General features: G+C 39.7%; 1 protein-coding gene and 1 pseudogene across 5 annotated transcripts in view; one reads left to right on the top strand and one right to left on the bottom strand.

The window, feature by feature from the left end:
• Window positions 1-13,683, top strand: part of TMEM117 (transmembrane protein 117) — a 535,819-nt gene that overhangs the window by 146,268 nt on the left and 375,868 nt on the right. The window lies entirely within an intron of this gene.
• Window positions 2,709-3,718, bottom strand: LOC118144134 (zinc finger protein 75D pseudogene; annotated as a pseudogene).

Raw genomic sequence — 13,683 nt, 5'->3', positions numbered from 1 at the left:
CTGGAGCCCTCCAAGAACAACAAGAAGCCCAGACCATCCTAAGAAGGGATTACTGGCCTTATAGGAGACAGCCAAGAGAACACCCATACCATGCTTCAACACAGGGAACTTTTATACAGTCCTTTGTATAGTCACCTCTTTCCACTTTATTGGCTTGAGGATGCAGCTAATAGCATAAATATTGTCTACAAAAATTCCACCCCTGGCCTTCACCCCCATTCCATTTTCAGGAATCTCAAGTGTGGGATTTCTAGGATATTTTGGTTTTGTTACTCATGAGCAGTTTACCTAGCTGAGTTGGGACATCAGTGTATTGTTTCAGGCTGACTAGAGAGGAGCACCTGTAGAAAGGAATATCATTCCAGAAGGCCTACCATTCTGACCATCATTAGTGGGCCTAAAAACCAGCGAGAAATGTGGGAAAACTCATTAATGAAGGATGCTTAAAAACTGAACAAGTAGGCAAAGCTTATTTTCTTTTCTAGTAACCAGCTGAAAGAAGAATGAAGGAAGTTCCAAATGTTTAGGAAACATCTACTGTGGCCAGTCATTGTCAGGCACGCTCACATGTGTATTTAATCCTCACAGCAACCCTAGGAAGTGGGAATTATTATGCTTATTTTACAAATTTGAAAACAGGATTAGAGTGGACTCTTGGTAGAAAAAATATCTGAAGACATCTGCTTCAAAAAAGTGAACATTGGCCATTTCTGCATGATTTGGTGAAAAAAATTTTGTTTAATGTCTAAATTTAACATGAAACATGTCATTTTCATTAAAAAGTGCAATTTTATAAAAAATACATGGAAACCTTGGCCAACATTATAAACCAGGATCCAACATAGATAGAAATCCATGCTTTCCAACTTCCTTTGATATTACATTATCTTTTCTTAAGAGATAGTCACTTTGACCAACAGGGAAAGAGGAAAACAAATAACATCAGAAAACAATTCCCATCTGGCTGGCTCTGACTGGGGTCATCACTCTAAGCCACATGCCTTATTTTTCTCTAACTCTTCAGGATGTTCCCTCCTGGGTGTTAGCTGTGCACCAAAATTAAGAGGTCACAGGGCTGTCCTTGCTATTCTCAATAAACCAGTTTTGTAAAATCTCCAGGCCTTCTTGCAGAATATTCAGACATACAGGGTGATATAGTTTGGCTGTGTCCCTACCCAAATCTCATTTTGAATTGTAACTCCCACAATGTCCACATGTTACAAGAGGGACCCGGTGGAAGGTAACTGATTCATGGGGGTGGGTCTTTAACCATGCTATTCTCATGATAGTGAATAAATCTCACAAGATTTGATGATTGAGTTTCCCCTGGACAAGCTCTCTTTTTGCTTGCTGCAATCCACATAAGATGTGAATTTCTTCTCCTTACCTTCTGCCATGATTGTGAGGCTCCCCCAATCACATGGAGTTGTAGGTCCATTAAACCCTTTTCCCTATGTAAATTACCCAGTCTTAGGTATGTCTTTATCAGCAGCATGAAAACAGGCTAATACATAGGGTTGTAGCTGATCAGCCATAAAGATAGGCCTCCCTTTAGGCCCTTTAGTGGTATGGCACCAGTTTGAAAACCTCCATCCAGTACACATAATGAAAGTCAGAAGAGAACATTCGCCACTTCTCTGTGCTTTCTGCAAAGAAACAGACACCTGGATGAGGACCAAGACTACCTCCCTCTTCATTTTATTTTATTTGTCTGTGTTGATAGAGTCAACAAGAGGAGAGATATGAAGTGCTTGCAAGGTCCCTAGGTCTGTGCTTATATTCAGACCTTTCCTTGCTACTTGTAATTTCTTGACAGAAGACATTGTGGTAGTGGGTATTCAGAAGAGAAGCAGCTAGAATGGGGTATTTCTCCCAGGGCAAACATCGAATCCTCTTTCTGCTACAGAGTAAAGTTACCCGAGTCCTGGGCTTGGTTGTTCATGTAGATACAATGATATCTATTAAAACTGTCTCTAACTTAGTAGTTCTCTGTGTGCTCCCTTGAGAGGGCTCAAACACTCTTTTTTTTTTTTCTGAGATGGAGTTTCTCTCTTGTTACCCAGGATGGAGTGCAATGGTGCGATCTCAGCTCACTGCAACCTCTGCCTCGTGGGTTCAAGCAATTTTCCTGCCTCAGCCTCCCAAGTAGCTGGAACTACAGGCACACGCCACCATGCCCAGCTAATTTTTTATATTTTTAGTAGAGACGGGGTTTCACCATGTTGACCAGGATGGTCTTGATCTCTTGACCTCGTGATCCACCCGCCTCGGCCTCCCAAAGTGCTGGGATTATAGGCGTGAGCCACCACGCCCAGCCAAACACTCTTATTTTTCATCTCTCCTGACGAAGAATAAAGAATGAGACTAAGTCTTGGCCATTATATATCTGTAGAGCACCTGATACCTGAAGAATTATATGACTGGGGGTGGGGAAGCTTTGAGTAACCAGATACATGCATATAGATAGATAGGTAAAGATATACCTCTATTTTCATTTTTTGTTTATAAACTACTCATTATGTATAAGTATTGTGCTAGGCACTGAAGATGCAATGTTGAATGACCCAGACAGCTTAGATTCCTTCTTGTGAAGCATAAGATGTACACCTCTCAGATGTTCTATTGATGACAGATTTCTATCATTGGTCACCTCATAATTTTGTATTCTTTCATCACTTCTAAGGGAAAGCTCTACATGGTAACTTTCCTCAGTTTGGAGACACTAGACATGCTTCTTTTCTGTGGAGTTTCTGGTGTCTAACAAGGCTTGATAGCCTACTAAAGTTGCTTCTGCATATGCTACAAGTATAAGGCAGTTCACCTGTGTTCTCTGGTGTTTAATAAGGTGGGAGTTAGGAATGACTCTTTTTCCACATTCATGGCATTTAAAGGACTTCTCTCTTGTGTGAATTCTTTGATGTGTGTAGAGATTTGTGTCATGACTAGAGCTTTTCCCACAACATGAACATCTATGTGGTTTTACTCCTTGATGTGTCATGTAGTGCTTATTAAGGTCTGAACTCCATCTAAACCTCCTGTCATATGGTTGACATTTATAGGCTTTCTGTTGAGTGTGAATTCTCTGGTGTTTAATAAGATCAGAGCTAACTCTGAAGCTTTTCCCACATTCCTGACATTTGAAAGGATTCTGTCCTGTGTGATGTTTCCTGTGAAGATCTATAAGTTTTGGAAGCTCTTGTTTACAAGTGGCAAGTTTCTTTCTTTACTTCCTTGGAAAAGTTTGCCGTTTCTGTTCCTTGTGTGTATTGCCATAATATTCTGTGCCCAGTGTTTTCTGGGCAATTTTCATTCAGGTCTTTTTTGATACTTTGTATCCTGGCGTTTGTATATCTGATGCAGAAACAGATATAGGATGATCATTTCCAGTGTCACCTTTTAGCTTTAACCCTAGAGAGATGATAGTTTCATAGATATTCTGCGTTATGTCACTGTGAAGTCTTCTCAGGAGGATGCAATAATTGCCATTCTTCCTTAGAAAAATACACAGCCACATCTCAAATGTCAGCAAACTCTGGGACTCAGGCAGGATGAGCTCAGATGTCATCTTCCAGTCTTTGGTGCTTTTCTGCTCAGAATGGGCTAAAATTTATTGAGCATGCACAGCTCGTTCATATACAGGCTGGATTTAGTCATTAGTATTCCAGCTCAGCTATTCTTGTAGCATCCTGTATATATTCCAATATTCTTTCTGGAACATATCCTTTGGTTGGGGCTCTGCTGGTTTCCACTTGAAGCCTGGGGCCACTGCTTTCCTCCCAAGAGCACTGACTCCTTTCCCAGCTCATGGGCTGTGACCTCATTCTTTGTTCCACCAGGTTCTCTCTCAAGCATTTCACCAGGACCAGAGCCTGTTTGATATTCTGTGGATGATGCTTCTGCACCAAGTTCTGGGTCTCCTTGGGCAGAATGGTCAGGAACTACTCTAACATCAATATTTCCAAGATCTGCTTTTTTGAGTGGATCTCTGGCCTCAATCGCTAATGGCATACTTTCTGAAGTTGGCTGGTAGCCTCAAGTGGTCCAGCTGCTTCATGATAACAGAAGCTCTGGAAGTGCCTGTGAGCACTCTCAGGCCAACATACCCTATTTACGTGCTGTATTTCTTACTGGGACTGGAGTTTCTTTCACAGACGTGTTAGTCTCCCACATAGCCCCCATCTGGGGATTCAAGTATACATCTGCCTTCAGCTCTGTCATCATTGTTTGCTCTAGGAACAGTTTTACTCCTGTGTGTGACACTGACACCCACCTGGTGCCATCTTTGACAAATGAGGGTACATCAGGTTTGGTACAAAATCAATGAATATATTTTCCCAAGAAGACTTCAGTCAGCTCTGGCTTCCTTGGAGGCCACTTTCCTCTTCCTCTGCTTGACTACCTTCTCGCCATGCCTCCCTGCTGCTCTGGGTATTAAAGCCCTCCGTTCCTGTGCCACTCAGGGAAGCGGTGTCAGGGAAGTGTGCTATATCTGGCTAGTGAAGCTCCAAGATTTTGGGAGCCTTGGAAGATTCCCTGGAAGATCAGTTTTCCAATTCTCTCCATCCACATCCTGGAGACCTTAGCTGGACTCACTCTTCTTGGGGTGATGTCTGTCTATTTTCCATTTATTGCCCTTGTTCTTTGCTCCTATTTTTGTGTTCTCCACTAATGCTGCCTTTTGTGGATTAAATTGAATATTTTATTTTCTCTTCCTAGAATATCACCATACTTGTTTTCTTACTTTTTAGGTGTTTGTCCTAGAGTTTGCAATCTACATTTACAAGTAATCCAAGTCCCCTTTCTAATAACACTGTACCACTTTGATGGGTAGTGCATGTACCTTATAATAAGGTATTTCTAATTCCTCCCTCTCATCTCTTGTATAATTGCTGTCATTCGTTTTACTTATACACATGAGCATACATATTCAAATACAGTTTTGACCTTCTTATTTTGAACAAATTGTCAGATTAAGAATAAAAAACACGAAAGTCTTCTACCATAATTTGTTCTTTACAATACTCTCCTTGATGAAGATCAGAATTTTTGATCTATATCATTTCCCTTGTGTCTTAAGAACTTTTTTCTAACATTTCTTGCAAGATAGGTCTACTAGCAACTCATTTTTTTCTTGTCTAAGAAACTCTTTATTTCTCTTTTACTTTTGAAGAATAATTTCACAGGGTACAGAATTCTATTTTTTTTATAGAAAAAAAATGAGTTCGTTTCTCTCAACCCTTTAATAAAATAGTCCCTCCTATCCGTAGGGGATACATTCTAAGACTTCTAGTGAAACTGAGGGTAGTACCAAGCCCTGTATATACTATTGATATGGTTTGGCTGTGTCCCATCCAAATCTCATCTTGAATTGAAACTCCCACAATTCCCACTTGTAGTGGGAGGTACCCAGTGGGAGGTAATTGAATCATGGCTGCAGGTCTTTCTGTTGCTATTCTTGTGATAGTGAATAAGTCTCATGAGAGCTGATAGTAAAGAGGAGTTTTCCTGCACAAGCTTTCTCTCTTTGCCTGCTCCCATCCATGTAAGACGTGACTAGCTCCTTCTTGCTTTCTGCAATGATTGTGAGGCCTCCCCAGCCATGCACAATTGTAAGTTCATTAAACGTCTTTGTTTGTCCCAGTCTTAGATATGTCTTTTATTGGCAGCATGAAAACAGACTAATGCAACTGTATTCTTTCCTATACATACATATCTATGATCAAGTTTAATTTATAAGTTAGGCATAGTAAGATACTAACAACAATAATAATGAAATAGAACAATTGTAACAATATAATGTAATAAAAGTTATGTCAACATAGTTTCTCTCTCAACATATTTTATTGTGCTATACTGAACTTTGTTTTGTTGTCTGTTATCTGATAAATGGGAAGGATATTAAGTGACTAATTACATGTATAGCATGTAAGCATAAATAAACAGGATAAAGAGATGATTCACTTCCCAGGAGGGATGGAATGGGGTGGTGTGAGATTTCATCACACTACTTGGAATGGTGAACAGTTTAAAACTTATGAATTATTTATTTGTAGACTTTTTCATTTAATATTTTCAGACCACAGTTGACAGAGGGTAACTGAAATTGTGGAAAGCAAAACCATGGATAAGGGGTCCACTGTATTTCACCCTACTCTCTTTTTATTGCATAGTTTCCAAGGTGAAGTTGGAAATATTTCTTATCTTTTTTCCTCCATATGTAAGGTGTTGTTTTTTTTCCCACTCTGGTTTTCTTTAAGATTTTGTTTCTTTATCTTTGATTGTCTGCAGTTGGATTACAACATGCCCAGGTGTTGGATGCTTTTCTTGGTGCATATTCTGCCTGGTATTCTCTGAGTATCATAGACCTGTGGTTTGTTGTCTAACATGAATTTGGAGAAATTCTCAGTCATCTCACACAAATATTGTGTCTGTTTTTTTTTCCTGTTTTTTCTTTTTCTGATATTCCCATTACACATAGTTATACCTTTCATGGTTCTTATATATTCTTTTTTATTTTATTTTTTTCTCTTTGCCTTTTAGTTTTAGAAATCTTCATTGACGTATTCTCAGAAAAAAGTTCCGATATTTTTTTTTCTCAGTCATGTCTAGTCTATCAATGAGCCCATCAAAGACATTCTTCATTTCTGATGCACTCGTTTTGATCTGTAGCATTTAAAAATAGTATTTCTTAGAATTTTAGCTTTCTGCTTATGTTACCCATCTGTTCTTACAAGTTATTTTTTTGATAAAAGCACTTAGCATATTAGCGATAGTTTTTAAACATTCCTGGTCTGATAATTCCAACATTCCTGGCATCTGGGACTCTGGTTCTGACACCAGTTCCATTTTTTCAAACTGGGGTTTTTGCTTTGTAATTATTTTCTTTGTAATTTCTTGTTGAAAGGAAGACATGATGTACTGGGTAGGAGGTGCAGTAAATAGGCCTTCAGTGGTGCAGTGATAGGTTGTGGGGGAAGGGGAACCTTTTGTAGTCCTCTGATTAGGTCTCAGACTTTTTTCTTTTTCCTCATCCCTCCCTCCGTCCCTTCTCTCCCTTCCCTCTCTCCCTCCCTTCCTCCCTCCCTCCCTCCCTCCCTCCCTCCCTCCCTCCCTTCTTTCCTTCCTTCCTTCCTTCCTTCCTTCCTTCCTTCCTTCCTTCCTTCCTTCCTTCCTTCCTTCCTTTTTTTCTTTTTTTTTTGAGACAGGGTCTCACTTTGTCATTCAGGGTCATGTGCAGTAGTGGCACGAACAGGGCTCACTTCTGCTGCCTCAACCTCCCAAACTTAAGCACGCTTTCCGCCACAGCCTCTCAAGTATCTGGAACTACAAGCACACACCACCACACCTAGCTAATTTTTGTATTTTGTGTAGAGATAGGCTTTCGCCATGTTGTCCACATTGGTCTCAAACTCCTGAGGTCAAGTGATTAGCCTGCCTCAGCCTCCCAAAGCGCTGGGATTATAGGCATGAGCCACCAGGCCCAGCCTAGGTCTCAGACTTTTAATGAACCTGTGGCCCTGAGCTCTGAACTTTACCAGTGCATCACAGTTTTTCCCCAACTTAGGTGGAATATGATGACTAGTGTGGTCTGGAGTTAGGTATATCTCTTCCCCTAGGGCGGTCAGGCTCTGATAAAACCCAGGATGTTAGGCTTTGGAGGAAAGGCCTTGCAAAGAACAGAATATTTTTTCTTTCGTATTTCAGATGGTTCCTCATCCCTCCTCACTGCTGAAAGCATAGGGGGATTTTTCTCTGATAGTCACCGTGAAGATCTGGAGGTAAGACTCACAGAAGTGTGAGGGTCCTCCATGGCTGGATTCCCTCGAGTTTTTAGATCCCACACTTGTCCATACTGAACCTCCATCATTTCGTTTATCAATTGCAGCTCAGGTTTCTGTGCCCCAGCATTGGTTCCTGCAGGTTTCTGCTCATGAATTCCTTCTTTGGTAAGTTGTGATTCTCTGTATTTGCCTGTCTGTCTCTCCAAGTTTTGGTGTAGGGTTTGCCCTATGGCTTCACTTCACTGACAGATCTAAGAAGAGTTGTTCATTTTTCAGATCACTCAGTTTTTGCTTGCTGTTAGGATGGAGTGGCAACTTCTAGTCTCCTGACATGTTGGACTGGAAACTGGAAGTTCAAAAAGGGTTCTAAACTCAACAAACTTTCAGGGGAAGGGCATAGGGAGAACAGTAGACACCTCAGATACAGCTGTGGACTGTACATAGAGAAGGAAAGACTTGTGTTCTTTTCACGGTGAAGCCTGGGCAGTGGCAAGCCGTATTCAGAAGTCCCTCTATCTCCCACAGCATGAAAACAAACAATAGAACTGAACTGCCTCTATGTAGATAGGCCATGGCAGGTAGAGGGACCATGGAAACCTTACAGAGTTCCAGTCACCCCACTGTGGTGCAGAGAATAACAGAATCATTTTCCCCTTGTCACTGAGGGTGGTTTGGACATGCTCCCTCAGCAGACCTGGGGAAGCCTTGTGGTTAGGATGAGGAAGATAAGATGAAATTGAAAGATGAGGCGGATGACTGTAGGCAAGGTGCCTGGGGAGCTGAGTTTTTCATGACTCAACATGAAGTGTTTGCTTCCAGGTAGGATATCAGCTCCAGGTAGAAATAGCTGGAGTATGGCCTGAGAATTTCTAACATGTTCTCAGGTGATGCTGATGCTCCTGGATCTGGGATAACACTTTGAAAACCACTGCATTTTTTTTTTAACCAAACTTCCTAACCTTCTGTTGTTTGGTAAGTGTAAGTAGATCTATGCATGATCAAAAGATACATTACACTACCCAATTCCACAGGTGGCATACGTTCCCACACTATATGGTTAATCACCTAGATATACCAAAGAAAATGAACACTGGTATCTTCCATCTTTTGGTTACTGCTATTTTTTTCCCCTTGATGTGGTGCTTTTATGTTGACACTTTTCTTTCTTCCTTCTTTCATTTTCTTTGTTCTCCCTACTCTGATCTTTCCTTATAACCTCTATTTGTTGTACAGTGTTTTTTCTATGTTCTGTGAAATACTGTGATAAGTATGTGAAAATAATATAATTTAATTAAGCTTAAGGCACACTACCTTCTATCTAGCCTGAGAACAGCAAAGCCTGCCGTAACTTCTATGATTAGCCTCAGGAGATTTTATTTGTTGAGAGATATCTGAAAGACCCTAACAAACTTGGTTCAGAAAAAAAATTGGTGGCTACAGTAATAATATATAAATCATAGATTTGAGTCACAGATGATGAAGTTACATAGTACTTTTTTTTCCACTTTGGCTATTATTACTACATACAAGATCTGTCCAAGAACAGTGCATCACCCCAAAGAGGGATGCTGGACTTAAAAAAAAAAGAAAAAGAAAATTTTAATTGGAAAGAAGTCTTAAGTCAGTCATTGTATTCATATTGATATTCTTTGTTTTTGAGATGGAGTTTCACTCTTTTTGCCCAAGCTGGAGTACAATGGCGTGATCTTGGCTCACTGTAACCTATGCCTCCCAGGTTCAAGCAATTCTGCTGCCTCAGCCTCCCTCACCACGCCCAGCTAATTTTTTTTTTTTTTTTTAGTAGAGATGGGGTTTCATTTTGTTGGCCAGGCTGGTCTCGGAATTCCTGACCTCAGACGATCCTCCTGCTCACCCTCCCAAAGTGCTAGAATTACAGGCGTGAGCCCCTGCGCCAAGCTCATATTGATATTCTTAATTGAAAAAGAACAAAACCCATTCTATTTATTGATTCTGAAGAACATATTTCTTTTGTGTCATGAACAATGAGCAATTTATTATATATCATATATAATGAGATTTATTAGTATTTTTTGGACTTAAAATTTTTGGATTGTATGATTCTGAGACTTACGTGCATGTATTTGTCTCATAAGATGAAAAAGCTTTTGCTTGAGGTTTTTTTTTTGTCTGTGTTGAAATGAGAAGAACCGCTAGAGGGCACTGTGGATAAACATTTGTAGCAAACACCTATAGGAGCCAGAACTTGTCAGAATTGAGTTTTACAGGAAGTCCTAAGTTATCCACATGTATTGATCCAAATATTTGCTTATTAATTAACTCTTCAGAATTCAGAATGTATTTTTCTAATAGAAACAATAAAATAAGTAGTAGTATAGTAATTTCCCCAGCTGATCCCTGATACTCTGTTATATATGACACAGGTTTGTTTGTTATATGAAGGTAGGCAACAATGACAGAAACAACAAATAAATATTATATACCTCACTTAGATATAATGGGATTTACCAAACAACAAATAAGACTATGCAACTCATTTAGATGTAATGGGATTTAAAAAAAATTAATGTAGAGAGTTTTATTTTGGTGGGAACAGGCTTAATTAGAAAAACCCACTAGTTAGGAAATACTACACAGTTGCAATCTCTGTGTCTCAAAAACAAGAATAAAACAGAAATACCCAGGAATAAACTGTGAATCTGTGTGTCACCCCCATGCCTGGATTGATAGCAATAGCCCTCTCCTCCTAGCTCCCTTCTGCTTTTGGTGAAGTGGGGTTCATAGGGTTCTGCCTCCCCTGTACTCCCCCTGGCTGCTTTGCTTTCTGATGACCACTCCCTCTCATTACCCTACCGCTCCTTCTCCTGGTGCTGTTCAGTGGCACGTTTGGCTTCTTTCCCTTTATTTAAAGGCAGCCAGATATCTGGCCAGTCCTAGACTCTGGGTGAAGTCATTCCTCCTTGTCCTAAGCCAGCAAGAATAATTTAGCACTGTTCACTCACAGACCTAACTTTGGGAGTTCACTCAGTTCACCTCCCAGGTGGAAATGGGACCATCCCCTGGGCCACAGCAGTCTCTCCCTGTCTTCCTGTGTCCCACCTGCCCTAGGAATGGTTCCCCTTTCCTCCTTCTTTTTTTAATCTTTCTTCCTTCTAATTGAATTACTCTTTTTGGATTATTTAATTCTTTTTTCTCTAGGGCTTTCATTACATAAGTCTACATTTCAATCAATGAGTGTTTTAAACTAGATAGGAAAGAAAACATGACTTGACAGTTAAGTCTTCACCTTGATTTCTTGCTACACTTCTCTTGATTCTTTATTGGAAATATGAAGTCAAAATTTTCTTTCATCTTGTAAGAGCTAATGGGGATGAAGGTGGAGGTCAATGGTGAACAGAGTGCCTGAAGGTGTGTGGATGATGCAAATGATCAGGGAAGCATCCTCAACCCCACAAACCACCTTTATAATTTAGGTTGCATCAGTATCACCTGCTGTGCCCGCCAAAAATACAGATTCTGTGAGGTGTTAGGTGGGACTCAGAAGTGCATTTTAATTAAGTATCCTTGATGATTCGATGATGGTGTTATTCTGGCCATAGAGATAATTTGATCAATTATATAATAGGCCCTCCATCCTTAAGCCTCCTTTCAGGCAAATGTGTCATGGATTTTAGAGTGTTGTCTTTTGTTTATGGGCTTTTGTTTTAAGACAGCAAATATGTCACTATTACCAAGGAGATAGGAAAGGTATGATTAGTTGGTTTGTTTGGTGAGATTGTGGAAAAATAATGTTTAGTAAAGATGGGCATCAATCTGATCTGCTCATTTAGGAGGAAACATGTAGTATTTCCACCTACACTTTTCACAAAAGGAGAAAGCATTATTTATGAAGCTGTGTGTGTGTGTGTGTGTGTGTGTGTGTGTGAAGATAGATAATTGAAAGTAAATGTTGGCCTCACATGCCATATCAAGCTTTTCCTTTTCTTTCCCTTTTTCTTTTTGGTGGTGAGACAGATGGTGTTTTTTCCTATAGATGCCAGAAAAGGAAAAACCCAAAACCCACCAAGTCTCACAGTTGTGGAAAGAAATATCATATGATTTCTAAAAGTAAGGATCAAATTCTGCTGGCCCTCCTCACCCCAAAGACCATGGAAACATGAATCACTTGCAGAATAGATTTGCATATTCTGAGTGTTTGTCATTAGATTGGCTAACTAGAGGGGTTTTTAATTGAAACCAGAGCTTTCCAAGTATACACTTGATAAACATGTAAGAAGTAAGAACCAAATGTATCTAGCTGACTAATAATGATATTATGAATATGCTGGTGTTTAAATGGATGTTAGACACTATGTTGCCCTCCTCACCACTTTGAAATATTATACCATTTTAGGCTTTATAGTCTTTCAAGACATTAAAGGTAATGTTATTATTTAAATAGAATAAGGACATTCAAAAGTGGGCAAAGGATATGAACAGACACTTTACAAAAGAAGACATACATGAGGCCAACAAACATATGAAAAAATGCTCATCATCACTGGTCATTAGAGAAATGCAAATCAAAACTACATTGAGATACCATCTCACACCAGTTAGAATGGCAATCATTAAAAAATCGGGAGACAACAGATGCTGGAGAGGATGTGGAGAAATAGGAACACTTTTATAGTGCTGGTGGGAGTGTAAATTAGTTCAACCATTGTGGAAGACAGCGTGGTGATTCCTCAAGGACCTAGAAATAGAAATTCCATTTGACCCAGCAATCCCATTACTGGGTATATATTCAAAGGATTATAAATCATTCTACTATAAGGACACATGCACACGAATGTTCATTGCAGCACAGTTTACAATAGCAAAGACCTGGAACCAACCCAAATGCCCATTGATGATAGACTGGACAGGGAAAATGTGGCACATATACACCATGGAATATTATGCAGCAATCAAAAATGATGAGTTCTTTTTCTTTGTAGGGACATGGATGAACCCGAAGAACATCATTCTCAGCAAACTGACACAAGAACAGAAAATCAAACACCACATGTTCTCACTCATAGGCGGGTGTTGAACAATGAGAACACATGGACACAGGGAGGGAAGCACCACACACTGGGGTCTGTTGGGGGGAATAGGGGAGGGACAGCGGGAGGTGGGGAGTTAGGGAGAGATAGCATGGGGAGAAATGCCAGATATAGGTGATGGGGAGAAAGGCAGCAAATCACACTGCCACGTGTGTACCTATGCAACTATCTTGCATGTTCTTCACATGTACCCCAAAACCTAAAATGCAATAAAATAAAATAAAATATTTCTACAAAAGAAAAAAAAGAAAGAAAAAACAAGTTCTTCAGTGTGTGTTTTGGCTAGGCAAATGATAGCAAAAAAACCCTCTCTGATGCATAATTTTTAAATAGGTCATTGAAATGACAGAACTCTGATTTTTTCAATGTTCTTTTAAACATCTGACAAGTCTAAGTATTTCTATCTACATAAGTCACATACTAATTAGTAATTAACCACTGTTATTTAATTAGACTATGGTTAGTGCATCATGCATTAATCACCCTCAATTTGGTATGTGATGGCTGCTCGTGGTGAGGCCACTCTGCTGGGGTTCATTTCATGCTGTGTGTTGCAGCTGTGCCCAGACACAACCTTTTTCTGCCTTTGTCTTGAAATTAGATAAGAAACATCAAAGTATAGGGAGTTGCACTAACCCTAGTTAGTCAACTAGATTTCCAAAACTGTTAAGAAAGTGAATTTTTGCTGAGTGAATAAAGAAAGGACTCTTTCATTCAAAAACTCATTTTTTCCCTCCTTTTTTAAGCTTCAGATTTCCTTTCAGATTATTTGACAATGATATGTGTGATTTAAGGAAAGGTCAAAATTATATTTTGGACCTACTGAATTTGCAGGT

Source organism: Callithrix jacchus, chromosome 9 (assembly GCF_049354715.1).
Source record: "Callithrix jacchus isolate 240 chromosome 9, calJac240_pri, whole genome shotgun sequence".
Taxonomy (NCBI): Eukaryota; Metazoa; Chordata; class Mammalia; order Primates; family Cebidae; genus Callithrix; species Callithrix jacchus.
This window is presented reverse-complemented; position numbering and strand designations above follow the sequence as displayed.